Source organism: Arachis ipaensis, chromosome B1, assembly GCF_059453495.1.
Source record: "Arachis ipaensis isolate K30076 ecotype BB chromosome B1, ASM5945349v1, whole genome shotgun sequence".
Lineage (NCBI taxonomy): Eukaryota > Viridiplantae > Streptophyta > Magnoliopsida > Fabales > Fabaceae > Arachis > Arachis ipaensis.
In genome coordinates, this window is record NC_142436.1 from 98,266,016 (window position 1) to 98,274,156 (window position 8,141).

Consider the following 8,141-nt stretch of genomic DNA (forward strand, 5'->3'; position numbering starts at 1 on the left):
ACTAAGTAAATTAATCAACCATTATTGCTTAGTCCATCAATCCTCGTGGGATCGACCCTCACTCACCTGAGGTATTACTTGGTACGACCCGGTGCACTTGCCGGTTAGTTTGTGGTTATAAAATTCCGCAGCAGTAGCTTGCATTTAGATAGGTTGCATTGCATAAGTTCCACCGTTCTGCATTCACTCTTTTGATTCTCTTGAGCTTAGCATGAGGACATGCTAATGTTTAAGTGTGTGGAGATTGATAAACCACTATTTTATGGTTTATCTTGTGCTCAATTGAGTGGTTTTTATCGATTCTTTACTCACTTATTCATATAATTTGCATGGTTTTACAAATCCTTCCTAATTCTGTGATATAGTTGAAAACATGTTTCCTAGGCCTTTAACCTGTCAATTAATCATCCTTTATTACCATTCGATGATGTGATCTGTGTGTTAAGTATTTTCAGGCTCTATAGGGCAGGAATGGCTTAGAGGATGGAAAGGAAACATGCAAAAGTGGAAGGAACAAGAGAAAATGAAGTTTTGAGAAGCTGGCAGTGACGCGCATGCATGGACGACGTGCACGCGTGCCAAGCGCCGAAGACAACCGACGTGTATACGTGACTGACGCATACGTGTGACAAGAAATTTTTCCAAATGACACGCACGCGTGACCTACACCTACGCGTGACATGCGTTACGTGCAGAAAGTAGGAAAAAGTGCAGGGAGCAATTTCCGGGCTCTTTTTCAGCCCAATTCCAAGCCCGAGAAGACAGAATAGAGGCTGCAAAATGGGGGAATCACAGATCATTCATTCATTCATCAATTCACAACAATTTAAGTTTTAGATGTAGTTTCTAGAGAGAGAGGCTCTCTCCTCTCTCTAGGTTTTAGGAATTCTCTTAGTTTTAGGTTTATTTCTTCTCAATTACAGGTTCAATGTTCCTTTAATTTAGTTTCTCTTCTACTCTTATTAGTTCTAGAACTTTAGCTTATCTATTTCTCTTGTTGGTTTACTTATTTTCCCAATTTGGTTTATGAACCTTTCATGTTAGATTTGATTTTATATTTAATACAATTTGAGGTATTTCATGTTCATTACTCTTGCTTTAATTGTTATCATTGATGCTTGCAATTGTTGGTTTTAGATTTTACATTCCCTATTACTTTTCTATGTTTTTATGTTATGCCTTCCAAGTGTTTGATAAAATGCTTGGGAGGGTTTTAAGTTAGATTTTTATGTTCTTGGCTTTGGTTGAGTAATTGGAGACTCTTGAGTTATTGATAAACCCTGATTTTGTGGTTTATCTTGTGCTTAATTTGAGGGTTTTGTCAATATTTCTCACACTTACTCACAAGAAATGCATGGTTTTGTATTTCCTTCCTAATATTACTCCATGATGAAAAACATGCTTATTTTGCCTTAAAATTGCTATATTTTAATTCTCTTTTATTGCCATTCGATGCCGTGATGTATTTTTTAAGTGATTTCAGAATTAATTGGGTAAGAATGGCCTAAAAGAGAGAAAGAAAGCATGCACAAGAGGAAAGAACATGAAGATTTAGATTTTGGGAAATTCAGCATTGGCGCGCACGCGCACGCGTGGTTGAAGATAGCTAGAAGTGGCGCGCAAGGATGGACGCATCCGCGTGGATCAGAGAATTCTCATCGACGTGCACGCACACCTGGCGCGCAGGCGTGGATCTCAAAAGCAATTGGCGCGCACGCACGCATGGCGCACACGCGCGAAAAGCTGCACGTGACCTCATTAAAGAAAATTATGCCTGGCGATTTCTGAGGCTCATCAGGCCCAAATTCAAGCTGTTTCAGCATGGAAAAGACCCAAGGATGCGGGGGAAAGGGGGGGATCAATCATTTTTCACTAGACACAATTTTTAGCTAGTTTTTTGGTTCTTTGTTCTTCTAGAGAGTGAAACCCTTGTTCCTCTCTAGATCTAGCTTTAATTTGATCTTCCCTTTGTGAATTCTGAATTGGATATTGTTAATTACTAGTTTTAATTATTCAATTTGAATTTCTTAGTATAATTTTGCTTAGATCTTGTGTTAGTTTTATGAATTTTTGTCAATTGTCATTTTATACCCATTTCATGAATGTTGTGAATCTTGATTTGTTGATGTTACATTGAAGATTTCTATGATTAATTGTGTTGTTTGAGCGATTGTATGTTGATAATTGTTAGTGGGTACTTGTTGATTTCAATTTAATTGCAATTTGAACATGTCTTTTGTTAATGATCACCATGTGTTTGATGAATTGTTTACTTTGATTAAGGAGTAGTTCTCTTTACTCTTGGCCTAGGCTAAGGGAATTGGGTAAACTTGAGTCATTGGGTCTAATGGATTTGATGATTTGGGAGCCCTTAGTGGTCAATTTGATAGCTATTGACGCTAACCTTCTATTAAGTCAATTAGTAGTGAGGTTAGAACTTATGGGTTGATGTTGACCAAACCATTTGACGTACTTCAAGTATAGAAGTAGACTTAATGAGTTTCGTTCCTCATAATTGTCAAGATATGGTTATTAGACAAGGATGGTGACCCCAATTCCCATGCCTAGTGATGAGCGGATAATTTATACGCTTTTTGGAATTGTTTTTAGTATGTTCTTAGTATGTTTTAGTTAGTTTTTATTATATTTTTATTAGTTTTTAAATAAAAATCACATATGGACTTTACTATGAGTTTGTGTATTTTTCTGTGATTTCAGGTATTTTCTGGCTGAAATTGAAGGACTTGAGCAAAAATCTGATTCAGAGGCTGAAAAAGGACTGTAGATGCTATTGGATTCTGACCTCCCTGCACTCGAAGTGGAATTTCTGGAGCTACAGAAGCCCAATTGGCGCATTCTCAATTGCGTTGGAAAGTAGACATCCTGGGCTTTCCAGCAATATATAATAGATCATACTATCCCGAGATTTGATGGCCCAAACCGGTGTTCCAAGTCAGCATAAAATTCCTGGCGTCAAAATGCCAGAACTGGCATAAAAGCTGGAGTTAAACGCCCAAACTGGCACAAAAGCTGGCGTTTAACTCCAAGAAAAGTCTCTACATGTGAAAGCTTCAATGCTCAGCCCAAGTACACACCAAGTGGGCCCGGAAGAAGATATATGCATTAATTACCTATTTCTTAAACCCTAGGCTACTAGTTTTCTATAAATAGGACCTTTTGTTATTGTATTTTCATCATGTAATCTCTGGAACTTATATGTTCACATTTGAGGTTGGCCTCACGGCCATGCCTAGACCTTTTATTCTTATGTATTTTCATCGGTGGAGTTTATACACACCATAGACTAAGGTGTGGAGCTCTGCTGTTCTTCATGAATTAATGCAATTACTACTGTGAAACCCAACATAAATCTTGCCATGGAAAGGAGTATAAATGATTGGATGAAGACAATAGGAAAGCAGAAGTTCAGGAGGAACAAAGCATCTTCATACGCTTATATGAAATTCTCACCAATGAATTACATAAGTATCTCTATCTTATTTTATATTTTATTCATATTTTAATTATCAATTCTCCATAACCATTTGAATTCACCTGACTGAGATTTATAAGATGACCATAGCTTGCTTCAAGCCAACAATCTCCGTGGGATCAATCCTTACTCACGTAAGGTTTATTACTTTGATGACCCAGTGTACTTGCTGGTTAGTTGTGCGGAGTTGTGATAAAGAGTTGAGATTACAATTGTGCGTACCAAGTTGTTGGTGCCATTGATGATCACAATTTCGTGCACCAAGTTTATGGCGCCATTGCCGGGGATTATTTGAGTTTGGACAACTGACAGTTCATTTTGTTGCTTAGATTAGGTAATTTTATTTTATGTTTAAGCTTTTTACTTTTTATTTTCGAAAAAAAATTTTTCTATGCTGTTCTTCAGAGTTTTTAAGGATGAATTCTAGAGTTTCATGATGATTTGTTGAAGTCTGGCTAGCTATAAAGCCATGTCTAATCTTTTGGACCGAGGTTTCAACTTATCATCACAAGAGCTTGTTGATTTCTATCAATTTTGCCGTTGAATGTAATGAACTGCTAAAGCTTGGCTGGCCATTGGCCATGTCTAGTGTTTTGGACCGAAGCTTTCATTGAAAGCTTGGCTGGCTAGTAAGCCATGTCTAATTCCTGGACCAGAGTTTTAGTCTAACATTGCATGATTCCTGGAATTCTCATTAAGAATTTTGAATTCCTTACTTTCTCTTTCTCCAATTAATTTTCAAAAAAATTACAAAAAAAATAAAATTATAAAAATAAAAAAATAATTTGTGTTTCTCGTTTGAGTCTAGTTTCTATTTTTAAGTTTGGTGTCCTGCATATATTTAATTTTCTTGCAATTTTCGAATATATGAATTTTGTTCTTCATTAATCTTCAAGTTGTTCTTGATGATTTCCTTGTTCTGATCTTTAAACTCTCTTGTTTTGTGTGTTTTGTTGTTTTTCATAAACATTCTCAATTTGTTAGTGTCTCTAATATGAAATTTTCTAAGTTTGGTGTCTTGCATGCATTGTTTGTTTGATCTTAGTTTTCCATGATTAGTTGCATTTTGGTTGTTTCTAATCATTAAAAATTCAAAAAAAATTTCAAAATTATGTCTTTTCAAGTGAATAATATAGAGAATTAAAGATTCAGAACATTCAGCAGAGAAATTACACAGAAAAAGCTGGGCGTTCAAAATGCCCAGTGAGGAAGGAAAACTGGCGTTTAAATGCCAGCCAGGGTACCTGGCTGGGCGTTAATCACCCAAAAGGGTAGAATTTTGGGCGTTAAACGCCAGAATGGATACCATTCTAGGCGTTTAACGCCAGGATGGCACAAGAGGGAAGATTTTATTTTTAATTCAAATCTTTTTCAAATTTTCATACTTTTTCAAAATTAAATCTTTTTCAAATCATATCTTTTCAATCATATCTTTTCAAAATCAATTTCTTTCCATTTTTTATTTTTTACTATTTCCAAAAATCCTTGCTAATAATTAGAGATGTGACTCAAAAATTTCTTCCTTGTTAAGAAAGGTTCAATAATTGAATTTTAGAATCATATCTTTTAAATTTCTTAGCCAAGTCATTAATTTTAAAAATCAAATCTTTTTAATTGTTTGTCAATCATATCTTTTTAAAACCATATTTTCTCAATCATGTCTTCTCAATCACATCTTTTTCAAATTTGATTTTCAATCATATCTTTTTGATTTCTAATTTCAAAATCTTTTTTTTTTTAAATCACTTAACTACTTTCTCAATTTTAATTTTCGAAAATCATCAATCAATTTTTTTAAAATTTCTTTTAATTATTTCAAAATCTTTTTAAATTTAATTCTTCCCATCTTCTCACATCCTTCTATTTAAGGACTAACACTCCTCCACTATCAGCAATTTGGACTCTCTCTCTATAAGTTCGAATTCTCTCTTCTCTACCTCCTCCTTCCATTCTTCTCTTCCTCTGACACCTCAAGGAATCTCTATACTGTGACATAGAGGATTCCACACTTTCTTGTTCTCTTCTCTTTAGTTTGAGCAGGAGCAAGGACAAAGGCATTCTTGTTGAAGCTGATCCTGAACCTGAAAGGACCTTGAAGAGAAAGCTAAGAGAAGATAAAGCACAACTCTTTGGAGAGGACCTAACAAAAATTTTCAAACAAGAAGAAGCCATGGCAGCATAAAACAACAACAATGCCAACAATGCAAGGAAGGTGCTTGGTGACTTTACTGCACCTACTCCTGACTTCTATGGGAGAAGCATCTCAATCCCTGCCATTGGAGCAAACAACTTTGAGCTTAAGCCTCAATTAGTTTCTCTAATGCAACAAAATTGCAAGTTTTATGGACATCCATTGGAAGACCCTCATTAGTTCTTGGCTGAATTCTTGCAAATCTGTGATACTGTCAAAACCAATGGGGTTGATCCCGAGGTCTACAGACTTGTGCTCTTCCCTTTTGTTGTAAGAGACAGAGCTAGGATATGGTTGGATTTACAACTTAAGGAAAGCCTGAACTCTTGGGAAAAGCTGGTCAGTGCTTTTCTAGCCAAATTCTTTCCACCTCAAAAATTGAGTAAGCTTAGAGTGGAAGTCTAGACCATCAGACAAAAGGAAGGTGAATCCCTCTATAAAGCTTGGGAAAGATACAAGCAATTGATCAGAAGGTGTCCTTCTAACATGCTTTCTGAATGGAGCATCATAGATATCTTCTATGATGGTCTGTCTGAACTGTCCAAGATGTCATTGGATAGCTCTACTGAAGGATCTCTTTATCTGAAGAAGATGCCTGCAGAAGCTCAGGAACTCATTGAGATGGTTGCAAATAACCAATTCATGTACACTTCTGAAAGGAACCCTGTGAATAATGGGACAAATCAGAAGAAAAGAGTTCTTGAGATTGATACTCTGAATGCCATATTGGCTCAGAACAAAATATTGACTCAGCAAATCAATATGATCTCTCAGAGTCTGTCTGACATGCAAGCAGCAACAGGCAGTACCAAAGAACTTCATCCGAAGAAGAAGCTTATGATCCTGAGAACCCAGCAATGGAAGAGGTGAATTACATGGGAGAATCCTATGGAAACACCTATAATCCATCAAGGAGAAATCATCCAAATCTCTCATAGAAGGACCAACAGAAGCCTCAACAAGGATTCAACAATAGTAATGGTGGAAGAAATAGGTTTAGCAACAGCAAACCTTTTCCATCATATTCTCAGCAACGAACAGAGAATTCTAAGCAGAGCCACTCTGACTTAGCAACCATAGTCTCTGATCTAATTAAAACCACTCAAAGTTTTATGACTGAAACAAGGTCCTCCATTAGAAATTTGGAAGCACAAGTGGGTCAGCTGAGTAAGAAAGTTACTGAACTCCCTCCTAGTACTCTTCCAAGCAATACAGAAGAGAACCCAAAGAGAGAATGCAAGGCCATAAACACGTCCCACATGGCCAAATGCATAGAGGAGGGAAAGGCAGTGATTTCTACTGAGGAAGACCTCAATGGACGTCCACTGGCCTCCAAGGAGTTCCCTAATGAGGAACCATAGAAATCTGAGGCTTATACAGAGACCATAGAGATTCCATTAAATTTACTTCTGCCATTCATGAGCTCTGATGAGTACTCTTCCTCTGAAGAGGATGAAGATGTTACTGAAGAGCAAGTTGCTAAGTACCTTTGAGCAATCATGAAGCTAAATGCCAAGTTATTTGGTAATGAGACTTGGGAGGATGAACCCCCCGTGCTCACGAAAGAACTGGATGACTTGACTAGGCAGAGATTAACTCAGAAGAGATAGGATCCTGGAAAGTTCTCAATATCTTGTACCATAGGCACAATGACCTTTGAGAAGGCTCTGTGTGACCTGGGGTCAAGTATAAACCTCATGCCACTCTCTGTAATGGAGAATCTGGGGATCCTTGAGGTACAAGCTGCAAGAATCTCGCTAGAGATGACAGATAATTCAAGGAAACAGGCTTATGGACTTGTAGAGGATGTCTTGGTAAAGGTTGAAGGCCACTACATCCCTGCTGATTTCATAATCCTAGACACTGGGAAGTGTATGGATGAATCCATCATCCTTGGCAGACCCTTCCTAGCCACAGCAAAAGCTGTGATTGATGTTGACAGAGGAGAAATGGTCCTTCAAGTGAATGAGGACTCCCTTGTGTTTAAAGCTCAAGGATCTCCCTCTGTAGTCATGGAGAGGAAGCATGAAAACCTTCTCTCAATGCAGAGTCAAATAGTGCCCCTACATTCAAACTCTAAGTTTGGTGTTGGGAGGCCATCATCATGCTCTGAGTATCTGTGTGGCTCCATGAGAGCCCACTGCCAAGCTATTGACATTAAAGAAGCGCTTGTTGGGAGGCAACCCAATTTTATTATATCTATTTTTCATTGTTATTTTATGTTTTCTGTAGGTTGATGATCATGTGAAGTCACAAAAACAACTGAAAAAGCAAAAACAGAATGAAAAACAGTATTAAAAATAGCACACCCTGGAGGAGAAGCTTACTGGCGTTTAAACGCCAGTAAGGGTAGCAAAATGGGCATTAAACGCCCAGTCTGGCACCATTCTGGACATTTAACGCCAGAAAGGGGCACAGAGCTGGCGTTTAACGCCAGAAATAGGCACAGAGCTGGCG